This window comes from Monodelphis domestica, chromosome 1 (genome assembly GCF_027887165.1).
Source record: "Monodelphis domestica isolate mMonDom1 chromosome 1, mMonDom1.pri, whole genome shotgun sequence".
Taxonomy (NCBI): Eukaryota; Metazoa; Chordata; class Mammalia; order Didelphimorphia; family Didelphidae; genus Monodelphis; species Monodelphis domestica.
In genome coordinates, this window is record NC_077227.1 from 475,596,955 (window position 1) to 475,614,671 (window position 17,717).

General features: G+C 33.7%; 1 long non-coding RNA gene across 1 annotated transcript in view; it reads left to right on the plus strand.

Moving 5' to 3' along the window:
* The window catches only part of LOC130456472 (uncharacterized), a 33,142-nt gene extending 16,351 nt beyond the window's left edge, over nt 1–16,791 (plus strand). Inside the window, exon 2 of the long non-coding RNA XR_008915374.1 lies at nt 16,488–16,791. This is a non-coding gene — a long non-coding RNA (uncharacterized LOC130456472). The remainder of the gene's footprint in view (nt 1–16,487) is intronic.
* The last annotated feature ends 926 nt before the right edge of the window (nt 16,792–17,717 follow it).

The following is a 17,717-nucleotide window of genomic DNA, read 5'->3' on the forward strand; positions in this document are numbered from 1 at the left end:
TTTTTAAAGTTAAATATAGTTTTTAAAATTAATATGAAAATAAATAATAATTTGTCAAAAGGTTAAAAAGAAAGAAATAATTTCTCAGCCAAATGTTTGGGCAATGACTAAACAAATTGTGGCATAAAGGGGAACCCACACTATTTAAAGATGAAATGAACACGAGAAATCAGCTACTTCAACTCTCTCATTTGCAGACAAAGATACTAAAACCCAAAGAGATACTGTTAAAAAATGTCAAGAAAACTTTGACTGCTTTATATCTGCTTTATATCTGTAACAAGACTGATAATGCTTTTATGGCCTCAATTTCCTTATCTGTCTTATTTATATAATATTTAAGAATACTTCTAGATGCAAATCCTATGAAACTTAGATAATAGTGGCTTCAGAGGTAAAAGTGTAACAATATCTCCCTAATTAATATTAATACAAAGAGCTATATATGCTGTACTTGATGTATGTAACTAAAGAAATATCTTCATTCTCTTGGACAGTTAAAAAATGTATTTCATTTGTTCCCTCTGGATTTATCTCCTCTGGTTTGTCAGATGCTATTGCAATTCAATGCCATGTTCCTTTTGATCTAGAGAGAATCATGAAGTCCATTGTTGAGATATTAAAAAGTTTCTCAGGTCTTTGAATACCTGAAACCTATTCTCATATGGTATATATAGGGTCTGAATTTTGCTTATGATAATCAGGACAACTTTTTTTTTAAAGAAAATGAACAAAAGGACTGTAGCAATGCATATGGTAAAAAATGTTAGGATTTCATGGAAGAAAAACATTCTGTTTGGCTGGGCAGGAATTCAAGGAGCCAAGTCTGTGGTCAATAATGACCAAGATTCAGTTTTCTATAATAACAACTATAGATTAGGGTACAAGATTTATGGCCACATTGTCAGAATTGTCCTTTGATGAAGCCTGATGTCATTGAGAAACCAAATATGTCATCTGACCCCCCAACTTTGGTGATAAGGGAGAGAGAAACAGACAAAAACAAAGGGAGACAGAGACAGGTTCAGAGTGAAAGAGAAGAAAATGAATTTGAGGAAATAGAAGAGAGGAACACAAAGGAAATAGAAATTAAAGAAAGAATAAAGCTACAACTATTAGTCTTTTATATAATATAAGTACATTTTTAGCTTTGAAGCCAAGCTTTGGATCATCAATATATTTGTCTGAGGCCACTGGCCAACAGTAAGAGTTCCATTCTTATAAGAATAATCTGTTTCTTCTTTGACAGGGAATAGAAATCTAAGTTGATAAGAATGGAGGCATTGAACAGGTCAAGGTCTTTTATATTACATACTCAGAGAGTTAGCTCATTTAAAGAATACAGCAATATGTCTACCACTATCACCCCCAATATACACACTGATTCAGCATTACACAGCTATTATTAATATATTTGGACAAGAGACACAGCATTTCCATTTGCACTTTGGGCTCAAATAAATATTTATAAAATTATCATCATTACTGTTGTAACAGAAGTCACCACATTCTCATTGGTACAAATATAGCAAAAGTATTTAAAAGAAAGAAACACTGGTCTTGTCTGCTGTCTATATTTGTAGAACATAGAAAAATTATATCTTTTTGCTCTCCACATTAATTGCCACTTTAAGGAAAATGAAAATGAAGACATTATTTTTTTCTTTTTTTCATATTCTATCACTTTGAACTTAAAATTTTTCTCTCAGACCATATACACAGCGTGGATAATCTATTCTACAAATACAAATAATGTGGGGAACAAAATGTGTTTCTTTAGGAAAGTCTCTGTCTAGGATGGCTATTCAATATTAAGGGAATTTAGCCAAGTTTCTCCTTAGCTACTTTTGATGCCAAAGATGAAAGAGAGTAAACTCAAGAGACTGGAAGTACTAGAGGGCATTAGGATGAAACTATGGTCCTCTAAAATGCCACACATTTGCTAACCCGATTTACAAAATGTAAATCAAAAGATTTTCAATTCTACTTCTTTCTATATCTTCTTGGTACCTTTGTAAAAGCTAATTGATACTAATTACTTTTCATTGATTACACAGAGATGACAAATTGCCAAAATGATATTCGGAGAGACAACTAGCGATGGATATTGTGAGAAAACAGAGAGAACCTCAAAAGAAGGCCTTAGATCAATAACCAAGCTTTGGAGTTCCAACTCACCAGTTTTAATGGGAATTGGGATAATGAGCATAGAAACTACATGAGCTATGATATCTTAAATTGTGAAGGGAAATCCTAAATGTTGAAATCATGCATATTGATTTTACTAACTAATTTTTTTCTTTAATCATCCTTTAAATTTTTTATAAGTAATTTTAAAAATTTTGAGTTCTAAATTCTCTCCCTCTGACCCATCGGTTACTCTTCCCTAAGATAGAAAGTAATATTATAAAGGTTATATATGTGCAGTCATGCAAAATATATCTCCACATTAGTTATGTTGTAAAATAAAAGACAAAAAAAGAATCAAATATAGTATGCTTTAATTGGCACTGAGACTCAGACAGTTCTTTCTTTGGAGGTGGATATTATTTTTCATCATGTCCTTCATAATTTTGTCTTGTATTTTTGTATTGCTAAGAATAGCTAAGTTATTCACAGTTGATCATTCTACAAAATTATTATTACTGTACATTGTGTCCTCCTGGCTTGGCTCGCTTCACTCTACTGCATCAATTCTTGTAACTCTTTCCAAGTTTTTATGTAAGCATCCTGTTTGTCATTTTTTATAGCACACTAGTATCATGATTTATATACCACAACTTACTCAGCCATTCCTCAATTGATGGGCATCCCCTCAATTTCTTGAGGGAAATGAAGTGTTACTAAATAAAACAGAAGCCAAGTTTTTCACATGGAGAGAGGAGGGATGAGGCACTGACATGGAGGAAAGTAAGCCTAACACTCATCTATTTCTTGGAAAATGTAAAATATTGCCCAAAGTAGAAAGGGAAAGGAAGATTAGCTATGGATTCAGATAATACAAAACATAGTTGAGGCTTTGCTTAAAAAAGGAGATAGATGCTATGAGAAGAGAGTATCTGCATGTTTTCTAGCATTAAACTTCAGATGCTATTAGCTATGGAATCATCCAATGAAATTCAGTGGTATAATTGAAGAGTAGTAGTAGTTGATGAATCCCCAGCCATGTGGACTGAAGCAATTGTGCTCCTGATTCTTTAGATTAACCAAATGAGATAAGGTATTAATGGACATATTTAAATGAGATATAAATAATTTCTAGGAATAATTACTAATAATTATAATGTCTACAATCATCCATGTATCTTATTTGCAGAAAGAAAGAGGGAAGTGTCTATAGTAGCTAATGCCTGCTTGCTTGTTAATAACAAAGAATGTCCTCAGATTGATGACAATTGTCTCTTCTTTCTGAACTCTTCCAAGGGACATATGGAATAACTTGATAGTATTTGTACAATTGAAGGACACATCTTTTCCTTTCTTCTAATGATTGATAAACTAATCATCTTTAGGAAATACCTTTTGTCTAAGAAAAGGCAGTGTGAGATGTTCCAAAACAAAACAAGAAGATTATATTATTCTGGTTCCAAAGAAAAGAAGAGAATGAAGCTAATGGTCCAGAGAGTGCACTATATATAGTGCACTATATATGCTAGGGTCCCCTTATTTTAAACTATTGAGTGGCCCAGTGTGATGTGATTATCTCTACTAACAAGAAAAGTTGTATTGTCCAGGAACCTCAATTTTGTAAATAATGTCTATTTCTACACAGTCTCCATTTTTCTTGAAAAACCAAACTCATTAGTGTCTGAAAGCTAGAAATCCTAAGTGATTCTGAATAGGACAGTTTTGGTGATTTAACTAGGTTTTAGGACAGGAAGTACCTTTTCTGAGAAAGTGTTGTGTCATTTCTTAAGATTACCAAGTCCTTCCTCCTTAGTCAGTTGTTCCAGATAAGCACATATTGTCCAAACTACTCAAGCATATAATGATAGGGTAAAATCTATTGTTGTTTTAGGGTCCAGTTCTATTGATAAATGTGCTAGGTGACCTTAGACAATGAAATTCCTTGGTGCTATGAGGTAAAATGAAAGAGGTGATAGATAAATTGAAAAAGTCACAAGTACATTGTGGGGATAATGATTCTCATTATTAATTTTCTCAGTGACTTAACTGGGCAAACAGGAGAAATGAAAATGGTCAAGTCCAGAGGTGTCATTCCTCTATATTTGCTTTACCTGTGAAAATAAATTACCTTCAGCATGGCTTTTCTTAAGGGGTCAATGTGAGAAATGAAACACTGAAATTTACCTCCCTCTTTATAACCTCCTGGTCAGTGGCTTGCAATTTAAAGGAATTCCATATTGATGTAAGCTGGAAAAAAGAATTTGGGCTAAATCTTGATCCATTGGTTAGAATACTAAAGAACCAAAGGGCAAAGTTCCAGGTATTGGCCTAAGACTGGCCCTTTCAATGACCACACAAAGTAAAATGTCACTTCCTGTGTTATATTTTATCAAAGTCACTTCTCCAACCACTGTACCAGGAAGTACCAACATTATATTTCCTTTTATGGAATACCAGGAATTTGAAATAGCTTAAGGCATTAGGTTCCTGGAATGGGTAACATTTACTACTGTGACTATTCTGGGGTACCATATTGAAACTCTGAGGGCATGATAAGGATTCTTTTTTTTTTTTTAAACCCTTACCTTCCATCTTGGAGTCAATACTGTGTATTGGCTCCAAGGCAGAAGAGTGGTAAGGGCTAGGCAATGGGGGTCAAGTGACTTGCCCAGGGTCACACAGATGGGAAGTATCTGAGGCCAGATTTGAACCTAGGACCTCCCGTCTCTAGGGCTAGCTCTCAATCCACTGAGCTACCCAGCTGCCCCCATGATAAGGATTCTTAAGGAGCATAAAATATGCACTAAACATAAGGTTTCCCTGCTTTACAATTAGCTAAGAATCAACTTTGATGGGCAATTTATTTTGCTTCATTTTCTGAAGAGACATTTCAAGTTTATCCCTGATTAGGAACTTCATCTAACAAGAGAATTGGAGCAGATCAGTACAAACTGTACACATTTCTCTAAGACAGAAGTTAATGAACCCCACCAGGGATACATGGATAGATTCCATGGATCCTATAAGAACAGATGGTCAAAAAACCCCACATCTTTACATTCAATAAGATTTAACTAAAATTAGCATTTCTTTCCATTATATATATAGGCAACATAATTATTCTGAAAAAAATATATAGCTTCAGTTGGATTGTTAAGGAGATCTAAAACACACCAAAAAATTTTAACTCCCTACTCCAGATAGTACTTAAAAAACACAATACTGATACTGAATCAGAAACAAAAAAGAACATATATTGAGGATGAGAATATTACAACCCTCATTTCCTTTTTCAATATTCATCTCTGACAAGCCTAGACTTAGTAATGGGTGAATTCTTTTGCCAATACTGAGAAATATTAACTTGCACAGGTGACCATTTCCGCTACCCCACTCCTAATATTCAGAGACATAAGACCAGCCAAATCTATTGGGAAGATAAGGAAAAAAAGAGGGAAAGTTAGTCTCCCTTAATCTTCATCAATCAGCAAGTTATCTATTACCACCTTGTTTTTTAGTTGTTTTAGCCATGTCTAACTCTTTGTGACCCCATTTTGGATTTTCTTGGCAAATATTCTAGAGTGTTTTAATACCTACAGATTGTATCATGGAGCAGCTATGTGGTATAGTGAATAGAATTCCAGGCCATGGAGTCAAGAAACATCTTGTGTTCAAATCTGTCCTCAGACACTAACTAGCTGTGTGACCATGGGAAAGTCACTTAATCCTTTTTGTCTCGGTACTTCATCTATAAAATGAACTAGAGAAGGAAATGTCAGGCCATTTTAGTGTCTTTGTCAAGAAAACCCCCAAATGGGATCATGAAGGCTTGGACATAACTGAAATTGAATAGCAAGAAATATAGACTAGACTTTATTCTAGGTCCTGAAGATACAAATAAAAAACATGTGTTCACAAGGATAACTTTAGAGTGGTCAATTATTCTGAATTTCCATGTATTCCCACATTGATAATGAAGTATTAGGAGTTTGAAAACATTGATAGTTTTCAAATTTATTGCCATGGTATCATCCTTTCCCAGAGAATCCTGCTATAACTGAGGCTTTCTCTTTGAGTTTGAGTAGGGCCCCCATATTCTCCAAATAACAAAACATAGCCTAAGAAGAAGCTTACTTCTTTTCCAATTAGTCCTGACTCCCCAGCCCTCTTCCTGTCATAATACTTACCATTCTATTTCGAAAATTCTTCTACACAGAAATACTATTTTGCACAGGTAGAGGAAAGACCAAATTTAACCCAATATTTAGGAGTAGCAAAAATTTAATCCTTCCAGAAAACCTAATCCTATTTTTCTCAACTTCTTCCACCGGTGTCCAAATGTTTGGAGAAATGAATATTAATATTATATATCCTCTTTGGCACCCACATTCTACCGGTATCCAAATGTTTGAATAAGAGGAATACTAATGTGACATGTCCCCTTAGGCACCCACATTCCACCAGTATCCAAATCTTTGGAGAAAAGGAGTATTAATGTGACATATCCTCTTTGGCACTCAACACTGGCCTTCTGCCAAGCCTAAAAGGAAAGGTCAGCTAGAAAAGAGTTTCTTGAAGGTTAGGGAGTTGGGTTAATTCAGAAAACAAAAATATATACAGAGATCTAAGGATGTACAGGTAGTAACATGAGGATAAAAAGATCCGAAAGAATTTGTTACATACCCTATTACATTTTATATGTTATAGGATACATGCTCATTTAGTGCAAATTTACATTTATCCAAATCTTCCATGTCATTCATAAAGTTTCCATAGGATATTTAGTCAATGCAAAGTCTTCTTCAGGAATTTTTAGTATTTCACAGATACCAGAAGGATGATCTTATTGTCCATTTACAAAATTGTCCACTCTATCTAAAGGAAAAATTATTTTGTTGTAGCTCTTTATTTTTAAATTCTGTATATATTTGTATGTTTTAAGTGTGTTTCTTTTAAATTGAATATTGTTAGACTATGGTTTCCAATACACCCTGCTATATTTTTCCATTTTATGGATGATTTACTTCAATTTACACTGATAGTCATACTCAATAATTGTATGTTTTCCTCCAACTTATTTTCTTATATTTTTTCTTCTCTTTATCTAGAGTTCCTAAAGCAGTTGGATATTGGGCAAAATCTCCACATCCTTACTCTGTTTTGTTTTGTTTTTTTTACATCGGAGGGTATCAGTACATAATTTAATCTCCATTGTAATACCTTTCTGACTCTGCTCAGGACTGAAAAGAAAAGAGGTTTAGGTTAGTAATAACAATTATAAGGCTCTCAGCATAACTCAGGAGATAGATGTTAAGAGTTTCAATAACAGTAGTGATTGTGTGAGTGGAGAGAAAGGAACAGATGGGAAAGATACAGAAGTAGAGATGCCAGGAATTGACAGCTGATTGGATTTATTGAGAGACAGAGTAAAGATCTGAGGACTGAAGATAATTTGTATATATGCTAGCCCCAAGATGGCATGAAGAAGAGTTAGTCTGTTCCCCACCAAAATCTTATAAAAATGAGACTCAAATTGCTAATCCCTCACATCCTTCCATTTCTATCTGGGTCCATGCTACTGATTGCACCCAAACCTAATCCATTGTTAAAGGACTTACTCTGTGACTTTCCCTTCTCTGTTATTTTCCCTACAGTGCTCTAAATATGCACAGCAATTCATCTGACTTCTTTCTTTGTATGACTCCTCCAAAATATGAGTCATTATTATTATGTTGTAGCTTAATTACACATATCCTGTATCTTTCCAGCTATTTTAGGACCTCCTATTACTTGGATTCTTCTGTGATATCTTTGTACATTAAAATTATTTAGAATCACCAGATATAATTATGCTATAAGAAAAGATGAAAAAAAAAGAAAAAAAAAAGAAAAGATGAGGAGTATGGTTTCAGAAAAGCCTGTAAAGACTTACATGAACTGATACAAAGTTAACTGAGCAGAACCAAAAGAACCATGGACATAGTAAGCATTATTGTAACTAAAATCAATTGTGATGGACTTAGCTCCTATTGTCCATAAAGTGATTTAGTGCAATTCCAAAGGAGTTATGATGAAAAATTCTATCTACCTCCAGGTAGAAAACTAATAAGCTCTACAGCCAAACTGAAGCATATTTTTGTCACTTTATTTTTCTTGCTTTTTTGTAACATGGCTAACATGTAAATAGATTTTTCATGACTTCACATATAAAATTAGTATTATATTGCATGCCTTATTAATAGGTAAAAAGGGTGGTTTAAAGAAGGAAAGAATATGGGACTGAACATTTAAAATAAAAAATATATTAATTAGCAAAAAATAAAAAAAATTAAAGAAAAGCAAAAAAAATTTCCTCAATTTCAGTATAATTTTTAAAAACCCTTACTTTCCAACTTAGTAACAATTTTAAGACAGCAGGGCAAGCATTATATACATGAGGTTAAGTGACTTGCCCAGGGACACATAGCTAAGTGTCTGAGAACAGATTTGAACCCAATTCCTCCTAAATCTAGGCCTGGCTCTCTATCCACTGTGCCATCTAGCTCCCTCACTTCCAACATAATTAAGAAATATCCCAAATAACTTCTCTAGTTTCTGGAGTATACAATTCCATTGAATTGAGTACCACAAACTGGAATATAATTAAAAAAGGAAGATTTTTTTTTGTTTCATTTTCCATATTGGCCTTCTAAAAATAATGAAAATTTGTATACCATCTTTTGGTGCAAATTTTGATTCATCCATACCCTTTCATTTATTCTGGTTCTTATCCACATTATTCTATAAATACTCTACAGTTGATCTAGGCAATGCTAAGTCTTCTGGGACTCAATATTTCATGACAATCAGAATAATATTCAGGTTGTCCATGTTTCATTCTTTGTTTTCACTAAATATAAAAACTTATTCAGCTTCTTTCTTTTTGTGGCACTTCTTTTGTACAAGTTATCATTGGTAATGAGCTGTATCTTGCTTACACCTACCATAAAGCTATCCATGGAATTTTGGTATCCTATTATTTGGACTCTTCTGAGATAGTTCTGTAATTCAAAGCCATATAGAATCACCAAGTGACTTAGTTTTATAGCAGGAAGGAACTTGGGATCCTTGAAAAGGATTAAAAGTTCACTATTGGGATGATTATAGAAAGACAGGCTTTTGAATACACTGATGGTATGGCTATGAATTGGTCCAAATATTTTGTTAAGCAACTTGGAATTATGGTAGGCATATGCCTCAAGTAGCTAAAATATAAGAAAATAAGTTGGAGGAAAACATACAATTATTGAGTATGACTATGTAAAGATTAAAATTTAGGGGAGACTGAGGCAGGTAGAAATTAGTTTCTCTCTGCAAGGAGTATTATATTTTTTAGAGGTTTATTAAGGATTAAGGATTAAAGAATATACAAGTAAGAAACATGTGCCTAGGCCAGAGGCCTAGACAAAATAACCTCACATCATGGAAGAGATGCCTCTGCTCCAAAACGGAAGTCCAAAAGAGACCCCAAAACCTTTGCCAACAGCTTAAATCCTTCCTCAATCTCGGCCCACCTCAGAATTCCTGTGATATTACAAAGCATTTTGGGGAAGTGGAGCAAAGGCTTGTGGGGATTGTAGTCCTGTATTCGAGTCTATTTTTTACATTTCACCGTTTGATCCTCTGGGAAGAAGTCCTTCCCCAAAGGATCATAAAAACATAATCAATTTAAAGATTACAATAATTTGAGGATAAGAGAAAAAAACAAAACAAAACCAATAATTACTGGACACATTGACAGAAAGCCAATTAGGGGGCAGTCCCATTTGGCATAAAAGTATACATACAAATAAATGTTCAATCAACCATACCCAAAGTTCAATTTTGTGCAACTTGTAGTCTGGAGGCTTCTTCATGGTGGCTTCTCTAACAGTTCAGTTCTGAATTCAGAGAGGTAGCATCTTCTTTACCTAAAATTCTTCTCAAAAGGAATTTAAACTTTGCAATTTAAATAATGATATTTCTTACATTCCCCCTGTTAAGAGGGTGATTGAAAAGGATCACTTAGTTATGCATGGCTGAGGTATGAGGTATATGAATCAATTGGCAAGAGATATTAAAAAGATATCAGAAAAATCCAAATAAAAAGAAAAATTTCTGGATGAAAATATAGACTATCAAAGTCTTATGTGTAAAAATTCCAAGTGAAAAGAAAAATAAATCTATAACAGCTCCTTGAATCAGGGCCCAATTAAAATGATCTAAGCAATGATGCATTTACCCAGTCAACAGGCAGGACTACAGAAACTTGCCACACTATGAGAGGCAGAAAAGAAAGGGACCAGATTATAGAAGTCAAGTAGGAGCCAAGTTTGGGGATACTCCTCTGTGAGTATCTTCAGAGTAAGTGTGGACACAAGGAAAGCCTATGTCTAGCAATGATAAACACAGTAACCTTGAGTCTTCACACTAGGTTCAAGACCTTTGTATTGGCCTAGAAGTGCATCAATCCATCCTGGATTGGCTTTTCTTTGGCTCTGTGCAATGGTTCTGTTGTGTATATCTTGTCCTGAAATCAGACAGAATCATTAAGCAAAGTCCCATAATTTATTTAAAGAATTAGTGGCATCGTTTTTATAGTCACAAGCTTTTTGGGCATGCTCTGACAAATGTATTTCAAACTTATAGTACTGAAAAGTCAAAGGGTTAAAGAAAATCTTAATGCTGGTGACATGTGCTTCAAATATAAAAAGGAGAGAAAAATAAAAAAACCCTGAAAAAGTATATTGCACATGCAAGAAAATATAATAATAAAGAGCTTTAAAAAATTAAAAAATATAGCTTATAATCATTGACACTCTGTGTAAGCTAAGAAAATATAAAATACAAGGCTTTCTCACCAAAAATGAGATCCATTTCCTCTTAATATCTGGCCATGATCACTATGAGTAGAAGGCAAATGAATTGAACAAGGTATAAATATGTAGTTATCAAAATCCCCAAAATTATCAATAGCCCAATTAATTACAATAGCAAACAAACACACTATCATATTTCACATAAGTTGTTCTATGACATTTTTAAAAAACCTATGAATTGATGGATATTTGTAACACTTTTTTACAAACGTAGCAATCTTTCAACCTTGGTAATAAACATATTTTTAAACAAAGTAAAGCTCATCTTGGGTTAAGAACATAATCAAGAAATCCATATATCATTCTGATGCAAGTAAAATAGTGAGCTAAAGAGTGTAAATAAAGGGGTGCTCCTTTTTCTTGGAGGCTTTTTAGGGGTACAAATGCCCTGAGATTAACTGCCCAGCTTCCATTCACATATTTAGAAATGTGGGAAGGTTGGGGGTTATAAAATGTATTTCACTTCAGCTACTATTGGCCTTACCTTGTGGTAGGGGCAGGCAAAAATAACCAGAGATTGTCAAAAAAAATTACAAAAATCATATTTAAAAAACCCTTAAAATCATTTGAGATATTTAGCACATTAAATTTTCCAAAGTTGTTAATATAATTGTAACCAGTTCTGAAGTCCATCCATCCTCTGTGACAATTTACAAAGGCAAAAATAGAAAGGCTGTTTTTTTGTTTTTTTTTATATGGGCTTAATTACAATAATATTTGTTCAATAGTTATAGGGGGAAAGCAACCAAATTTTAAAACTCAGTACATTCAAAATAAATTCAATCAACCTTCAGTATAAGAGAATAATATTCAATCCAGTAATATATGAATTTAACATCACAAAGTTAAACCTTAAACAAAAAATGCAATAGAATACAGAGATTTTTATAAACCATTGGAGTCTGAAATGCCTTAAAATTTCCAGTCTTTAAGTTCCTTGGGTTCTGATCCATTTAAATGTCTATTGTCTGAAGGCAGAGTGGTAAAGGCTAGGCAATGGGGTTCAAGGGACCTGTCCAGGACCCCACAGCTGGGAAGTATCTGAGGCCAGATTTTAACCCAGGACCTCATGTCTGTAGGCCTGGCTATCAGTTCGCTGAGCCACCCATTTGCCTCCCCAAAGTTGAATCTTTGGGCTGAATCTTTCTTCTGGCACACAGGTGAAATCAATGAAATTACCAGAACAGTCAAAAGGTATCCTTTTAAACAGCCCATTGCTATTAAGTTTCTGTTTGAAAAATCTGTTTCTTCTCCTCTCCCTTTTCCCTCTCCCCTGCTCTGATACCTCCTCCTGCCCCAGTCCACGTGGAGCCCAGGCCACCCATGTGGAGTCAATACCCCCGTCCACTCAGAGGCTTAGCCTAAGGGAAAATTACCAGTTCTCCTTTCCCTCTCGTCTCTCCCCTCTGCCCACGTGGCCAATACTGTTACCAGCTGGTCACAATGAGTCCTGAGCGATCTGCTCCAAGGATCTGGGTGATGAACTGGCTGGGGTCACGCTCATGGGTCTGGGGCTGGGGTGATGAGCCATCTGGGTTGGAGGCCAGATGGGTGAGAGACAGACTGCCGGGGTGGGTAGGGCTGGGAGCCGGAGTGCAGACAGGTAGGGCCAGGAGCTTGGGCACCAGGTGACAGGCTAGGAGCAGAAGCAGGAGCCAGAGAGGGCCACAGGCAGGAGCTGATCAAGATGGTTTTCTAAAGAGTGTCTTGGAGAAATGTGGCTTTAAAAAAATCATTATCTAGGCTAAAAAATTTAAGAAGGTCTCATCTAATCTAGTGGTCGCCAAAAACTGTAACAGTTAAAATTTAGGGGAGACTGAGGCAGGTAGAAATTAGTTTCTCTCTGCAAGGAGTATTATATTTTTTAGAGGTTTATTAAGGATTAAGGATTAAAGAATATACAAGTAAGAAACATGTGCCTAGGCCAGAGGCCTAGACAAAATAGCCTCACATCATGGAAGAGATGCCTCTGCTCCAAAACGGAAGTCCAAAAGAGACCCCAAAACCTTTGCCAACAGCTTAAATCCTTCCTCAATCTCGGCCCACCTCAGAATTCCCGTGAGATTACAAAGCATTTTGGGGAAATGGAGCAAAGGGTTGTGGAGATTGTAGTCCTGTATTCGAGTCTATTCTTTACAACTCTCAGTGTAAATTGAAGTAACTCATCCATAAAATGGAAAAATATAGCAGGGTGTATTGGAAACCATAGTCTAACAATATTCAATTTAAAAGAAACACACTTAAAACATAAAAATATATACAGAATTTAAAAATAAGGAGCTACAACAAAATAATTTTTCCTTTAGATAGAGTGAAAAAGGCACAGGAATCAATCATGATCTCAGGCAAGACAATAGGGAAAAAATAACCAGAAAAAAAGACTAGATTACGAAACTACATTTTTCTGACAGGAACTATAGGCAATGAATTGGTATTAATATTAAATATGTATGACCAAAAGAGAATAGCTTCTAAATCCTTAAAATGAAAAACTAAATTAATTAAGGAGAGAAACAGACTGTAAAAACATGGCAATGGGGATAGGGTTCTGTTTACCTATCTCAAACCTAGGTGAATATAATTTTAAAAAAGGAAAAAGAAAAGAAGATCCTTTAGTAGAATATAAGAAAAGTTAGATCTAATAGTTTACAGGAGACTAGTTAATGAGACTAGAAAAGAATGTACATATTTATCAGGTATGCAAGGGGCCTTCACAAAAATGGATCATAAGTTTTTGCAAATCAATCTCACAAACAACTGCAGAAAAGGAAAAATAATAAGTGAATATTTCATATATCATGAACCCATTAAATTACATTTAAAATGGCCTTTGAAATAAAATAAAACTTTAATTAGAAATTAAATTATATAACTCAAAGAATAAATCATAAAAGCAATAAATAACTTTATTAAAGATAATGACAATAAGACAATGTACCAAAATTTCTTAGATGCAACTAAATCAATATTCAAGATATAACAAAACATTTGTATGTCAAAACATTTTCATCAACAAAAAAGAGATAGAGGAAATCAACAAATTGGGTATGCAACTAAAATAACTTAGAAAATAAACAAGTAAAAACTCCTAATTAAACACCAATATAAAAAATCTGATAAGTCAAATATGAGGTTAATGAAATTAAAAACAAAACTTCCCACAGCTAATGAATAAATAAAACTAAGAGTCATTTTGGAGGGAATCAATAAAATACACAAACCAATTGCTAACATGATTTTCTGAGGAAAAAAAAAGCAAAAGCAAATCACCATGATCAATAACAAAAAATGAATTGACAACTAGTGAAGACGAAATTAAAAATGAAGAACTATTTTATCCAGATACATGCCAATAAAGTGATAGTCTAAATGAAATAGATGAAATTTGCAAAAGAATAAATTACCCAGATTATTAGAACAGGAAACAGAAGACTTAAGTAGCCCCATATCAAGAAAATAAATTTGATAAGCCTTCATAAATGAATTCCTTCAGGGAAAAAAGGACCAGATGTATATAAAAGCAACTTTATTAAGCATTTAAAGAAGAATTAATTTAAGTACTATGTAGAAATATAAAATAGGATTTTTTTTAGGAATAGGAAAAGAAGGGGTCCTATCAAATTATTTCTGGGAGAAAATGTGTTTTTATACCTAAACTAGGGAGGGTCAAAAGTGAGGAAGAGACTATAAACCAAACCCTCTAATAAATATTGATGCAAAATTTTAAAGTAAAACATTAACAAGGAAACTATAGCAACACATCACAAAGAGTATGCATTATAAACATTCTAAAGTTATAAGGGGAATGCAGAGCTGGTTCAATAATAGAAAAACGATTAATATAATTGAAAATATTAATAACAAAAATCACAAAAATATATGTCAATAGATTAGAAAAAATATTTTGACAAAAAATTCCCATTCTTATTAAAAATATTAGAAAGCATAGGAATGAATGGAGTTTTACTTAACACCCTATGTAGTGTCTATTTAAAACCAATAACTATTCTTATCTTTAATGGAGATAAATCATAAGCTAATAAGATCAAGTATTAAAGCAAGGAAGTTCATTATCACCATTACTATTCTATAGAGTGCTAGAAATGCTAGTTATACTAAGAAGATAAGAACAAGAAATTGAAGGAATAGGCAAAGAAGAAACAATATTATCACTTTTCTTAGATGATACAGTTTAATTTTATAAGTGCCCAAGAGAGTCAGAAACTAACTGAAACAATTAACTTCAGTAAAGAGGCAGAATATAAAAATGTTTTAAATATTTAAATCAATAGCATCTATGTATCCATCTATCTATCTATCTATCTATCTATCTATCTATCTATCTATCTATCTGTATAACTAACAAAACCAAAGAGGAAGAAATGGAGAAATGTCATTCAAAATAACTTGAGATAGAATAAACTACTTGACAATCTATCTGCCAATAAATACATAGGAAGTAAATGAACAAAACTACTACAAAATGTTATTCACACAAATAAAAGCATATCTAATGACTAAAGAAAGATTAATTACACATTGTTAGGCCACACCAACACATTGTAAAGCTCCCTAAATTAATTTACTTGTTTGCTGGCATATCAAGGATTACTTTTAAGAGCTAGATAGATGGGGTAAACATTCAATACCAAATAAGAGAAAGAGGGAATAACAGAAGTCAAAATAGATATAAAAATATGTACTAAAACAAAAAGCAATGCAGCTAAAATTAGAAGAGAATCAGGTAAATAGAGGGAATAGTTGCAGTAAAATACTTTCAAAGCATTCATTTCTAAGATTTATAGGGAAATTACTCAAACTTATAAGAGCAAGAGCAAATCTTCAATTATTAAATGGTCAAAGGGTAAGAATGGCCATTTTTAAAGGAAGACACACAAGCTATCAGCATCATATAAAAATGATCATAATTTTGAATAATTAGGAAAATGCAAATTAAAGTAAATCTGAGAATAACCTCACACCAAACTGCCAAAGTTGACAAAAATGAAAAATTTCACATTCTAGAGAATCTGTGGGAAAACAAGTACATTAATGGACTATAGACATAGCTATAAAGTGTGGTAAGCCATTCTAGAAAGCAATTTGGAATTATGTTTTAAAAAAAACTATTAAACAAAGAAAAATACTCCTTTACCCAGAGTAACTAGAGACCAAATTGCGAAAATTCCCTGGATTATGGTAAAAGCAAAGAGGTTCCAAAAAATTTCTACATCTGATTCATTAATTATACTAAAGCTTTTGACTCTGCAGATCACAACAAAATATGGCAAATCATTATAGAAATAGGAGCAATAGATCATAATGCTTGTGTCCTGAGGGACCTGTATGCAGGTCAAGAAGCAAGAGTTACAACCAAGCATGGAGCAAACATTTTATTTAATATTGGGAAAGGAGCATAACACAGCTGTTTATTTTGACCTTATTTATTTAACTTATATGCAGAATACATCATGTAAAATGCCAGATTGCATAAATCAAACGCTGAGATTGACTGCCAAGAGAAATGCCAACAAGTTCAAATATGAAGATGATACCACTGATGGCAGAAGAAGAATTAAGAAGGCTCTTGATGAGGATTACAAAAGGGGAAAGCTAGCTTGAAGCTTAACATGAAAGAACTAAGATCTTGGCAACTGGTCCCATCACTTCCTGGCAAACAGAAGGAGAAGAAATGGAAGCAGTGTTGGATCACTGCAAATAGTGACTGTAGTCATGAAATTAAAAGATTCTTGCTCTTTGGGGTTTTGCTATGTGTGGTTCTATTTTTTATTTTATTTTTTTATGAACAATTACATGTTTTGTCAAATGCCCACACAAGTTTTCCCAAGTTGTATAATCAAACTTAACTCCTTCCCTCCCTTCCTTTTCCCCTCCCAAGACCAGCAGGCACTTTGATTGGGATTATACATGTATTATCATATATAACATATTTCCATATTGTTCATTTTCATGAGTAATCTTTAAAACCAAAACCCCAAAACATAAACCCAAATCATATGCTTTCATCTCCATTCCGACTCCAGCAATTCTTTCTCTGGAGGTAGATAGCATTCTTTGTCATCAGTCCCTCAGAGTTGTTCTGGATCATTGTATTCTCAACAATAGCTAAGTCTATCACAGTTGATCATTCCACAATATTGCTGTTATTGTGTACAATGTTTTCCTGATTCTGCTTATTTCACTCTGAATCAGTTCATGTAGGTCTTTCCAGTTATTTCTGAAATCATCCTGTTCATCCTTCCTTACAGCATCATCACTATTGTATATCACAATTTGTTCAATCATTCCTCAATTGATGACATCCTCTTAATTTCAAGTTCTTTGCCATCACAAAAATCACTTATAAATATATTATTACAAGTATGTCCTTGCCCCTTCTTTTGTCTTATTGGATCAAAGGGTATGTGTTGTTTTATAGATGCTTGCTCTTTGGAAGGAAAGTTATGGCAAATCTGGATGGTATAATAAAAAGCAGACATCAACTGGCCAGCAAAGGCACATATAATTAAAATTATGGTTTTCCCAGGAGCAATGTATAGCTATGAGAGTTGGACTATAAAGAAAGCTGAGCACTTTTGAATCAATGCTTTTGAATTGTGATGCTAGACAAGACTTTTTAAGAGTCCCTTGAACAACAGCAACAAAATAAAATCAAATCAGTCAATACTTAAA